Source organism: Vombatus ursinus, unplaced genomic scaffold (genome assembly GCF_900497805.2).
Source record: "Vombatus ursinus unplaced genomic scaffold, bare-nosed wombat genome assembly UNPS02015406.1, whole genome shotgun sequence".
NCBI classification, from domain to species: domain Eukaryota; kingdom Metazoa; phylum Chordata; class Mammalia; order Diprotodontia; family Vombatidae; genus Vombatus; species Vombatus ursinus.
The window spans coordinates 2,618,506-2,622,071 of NW_020955184.1; the positions used below are offsets into that span (position 1 = coordinate 2,618,506).

General features: G+C 34.0%; 1 pseudogene; it reads left to right on the forward strand.

Moving 5' to 3' along the window:
• The first annotated feature begins 807 nt into the window (after positions 1-807).
• On the forward strand, positions 808-2,279 carry LOC114032198 (annotated as a pseudogene).
• Positions 2,280-3,566: the final 1,287 nt, after the last annotated feature.

Sequence of the window (3,566 nt, forward strand, 5' to 3'; positions counted from 1 at the left end):
GCTCCAAGAGCAGCACTGCCGCTGCTACTGCTGCTGATTCTATAGCAGCTCTTTTGGTGGTAACAAAGAAGTGGAAATTGAGGGGATGCCTATCAATTGAAGAATGGCTGAAAAAGTTGTGGTATATGATTGTAATGGAATACTATTGTGCTATAAAAAATGATGAGCAGGCAGATTTCAGAAAAACCTGGAAAGATTTAAATGAACTGATGCTGAGTACAAGACTGTTTTGGTCATTATTGCTTTGTAGTATAATTTGATATATGGTACTGCTAGATCACCTTCCTTCCCTTTTTTTTCCCCATAGATTCCCTTGATATTCTTGACCTTTGGTTCCTCAGATGAACTTTGTTATTATTTTTCTAGTTCTATAAAATAATTCTTTGGTAGTTTTGATTGGCATGTCACTGAATAAGCAAATTAATTTAGGTAGTATTATAATTTAGTATGTTGACTCAGTCAATTCACAAACAATTAGCATTTCTCCAATTGTTTAGATCTGTATTTATTTGTGTGACATGTTTTATAACTGTGTTCAAATAGTCCCTGGGTATGTCTTGGCAGGTAGACTCCCAAGTATTTTATATTGTATACAGTTATTTTAAGTGGGATTTCTCTTTCTATCTCTTCCTACTGGTTTTTCTTGGTAATATATAAAAATGTTGATGATTCATATGAGTTTATTTTGAATTCTGCAACTTTGTTAAAGTTTTCAATTGTTTCAACTGTTTTTTTTTTTTAGTTGATTCTCTAAGTATATCATCAAGAGTTTTGTTTTGGAGGCAACCTATTTCCTTTTTGAGCAAGATGGTAAGCGAGGAGCTGGGAATAACTCTAGGGTAGCCTCATCTGTCTCTCCAGGATCTGACCACCTTGGATGCTACCAAGTTGACTCAGCTTTCGCACAAAGTTATCAGCAGACAGGCAATAATCAGTATAGGTACAATTGGCCATGTAGCACGTGGAAAGTCAACAGTAGTAAAAGCTATTTCTAGAGTTCACATTGTCTGATTCAAAAATGAGCTGGAAAGAAATATTACCACTAAGTTGGGTTATGCTAATGCTAAGATTTACAAACTTGATGAGCAGGTTCTTCTCAGTAAGAATGTTACAGATCTCGTGGAAGCAGCACACCTGATGAATTTCCTACAGACATTCCAGGAACTAAAGGAAACTTCAAATTAGTCGGACATTTCTCTTTTGTGGATTGTCCTGGCCACGATATTTTGTTGGCTACCATGCTCACCAGTGCAGTGGTTATGAATGCAGTCCTACTGTTAATCGCTGGTAATGAATTTTGTCCTCAGCCTCAGACTTCTGAGTACCTAGCTGCCATAGAAAGTATGAAATTGAAACACATTCTGATTCTATAGAATAAGATTGACTTGGTGAAAGTCAGGCTAAGGAATAATATGAACAGATCCTTGCATTTATACAAGGCACAGTGGAAGAGGGAGCTCCTATTATTCCAATTTCTGCTCAGCTAAAGTATAATATTGAAGTTGTTTGTGAATATGTAGTAAAGAAAATTCCAGTACTTCCATAAGACTTTACTTCAGAACCCAAACTTTTCATTATTCGGGTTTTTTTTTTTTTTATCAATAAGCCTGGTTGTGAAATTGATGACCTTAAGGGTGGTATGGCTGGTGATAGCATTCTCAAAAGAGTGTTAAAGGTGGGTAAGGAGTTGAAGGTCAGGCCTGGCATTGTCTCTAAAGATAGTGAAGGGAAACTCATGTGTAAGCCAATCTTTTCCAAAATCATATTGCTTTTTGCAGAACACAATGATCTTAAGTATGCTGCTCCTGGAGGCCCTACTGGTGTTGGAACAAAAATTGATCCAACTTTGTGCCAAGCTGACAGAATGATGGGACGGGTTCTTGGTGTAGTTGGAGCACTGCCTGAAATCTTCACAGAGTTGGAAATTTCTTCTTTCCTGCTTAGATGACTTTTAGGTATGCATACTGAAGGAGACAAAAAAACAGCAAAGGTACAACAATTATCCAAGAATGAAGTGCTTATGGTGAATAAAGGCTCTTTGTTTAATGGAGGAAGAGTCAGTGCAGTAAAGGCTGATTTAGGCTATATTGTTCTTACTAATCCTGTGTGCACAGAAATAGGAGAAAAAAATCGCCCTTAGTCAAAGAGTTGAGAAACATTGGCATTTAATTGGCTAAGGTCAGATAAGAAGAGGAGTGACAATCAAGCCAACAGTAGATGATGATGAAAGAACTATCACTGAATGCCTAACTTTGGCAGAGGAAAGAGATTCCACTTAAATCTAGGGGTATATTTTCAGAGCAATAATGGAAAATTAATTTCACAGCTCATTACATTTAGTGAATGCTGGATAGTTTTCTTGTGATGAAAATTTCTTGTGATAGTTTTCATCTTGTGATGAAAATTTAACCTCTGGTATTAAAATACTAGTCAGTGTATGCAATAAATGTAAAAATTGGCATAATGGTGGATTTGTTCCACATTTTAGCAGAAATTAATCATTTTCATATCATATGTCTAATTTTATACATCAGCACAGGTTTGAAATTAAGATATATTTGCAACAGTCAAGACATCTTCACTAAAGTAAATTTAACAAAACCTGTTTCAAACAAATTTTTTCTTATTTTTTCATTGTTCCTTTGAATAGCCTCAGGCCTCAAAAATTGTTTCAACAGTAAAATACTTAAAGAAATAAAACTTTTTTTGAAGACCAAAAGAAAAATAAAAGTTTTGTTTCCCCTTTGTCTATTCTTATTCCTTCAATTTATTTTTCTTATCTTATTGCTATAACTAGGATTTCTAGTACAATATAGAATAATAATGGTGATAATGAACATCTTTGCTTCACCCTTGACCTTACTAGGGAGGCTTCTAGTTCATCTCCATTACAGATAATGCTTCCTCTTGTATTTAGGTGAATACTTTATCCTTTTAAGAAAAGCTCCATTTTTTCCTATGCCTTTTAGTATTTTTAATAGGAAGGGGAGCTCTATTTTGTCAACAGCTTTTTCTGCATCTAGTGAGATAATATTTTTTGTGTTTTGTTATTGATATGATCAATAATATTTATTGTTTTCTTAATATTGAACCAGCCCTGTAGCCCTGGCATAAATCCAGTCTGGCCATAGTGTATGATCTTTCTTGTAGTCTCCTTGCTAGTATTTTATTTTAAAAGTTTGCGTCAATATGTGTTATGGAAACTGGTCCCTAGTTTTCTTGCTCTATTTTTTGCTCTTCCTGGTTTAGGTATAAAATCAATATTTGTATAATAGAAGAAATGTGGTATGAATCATTTTTTTCCATTTTTTTCAAATAACATATAGTATTGAATTAATTTTTCTTTAAGTGTTTGGTAGAATTCACCTATGAGTCCTGGGGACTTTTTCTTATGAAATTCATTTATGACTTGCTAAATTTATTTTCTATGATGAGTTATTTTAATATTTTATAGACTCATATTAATCTGAGCAGTTTATATTTTGTAAAATTTCCATCCATTTCATTTAGATTGTCAGATTAATTGGTATATGACCAGTAGCTCCCAATAATTGCTTTAATTTCAT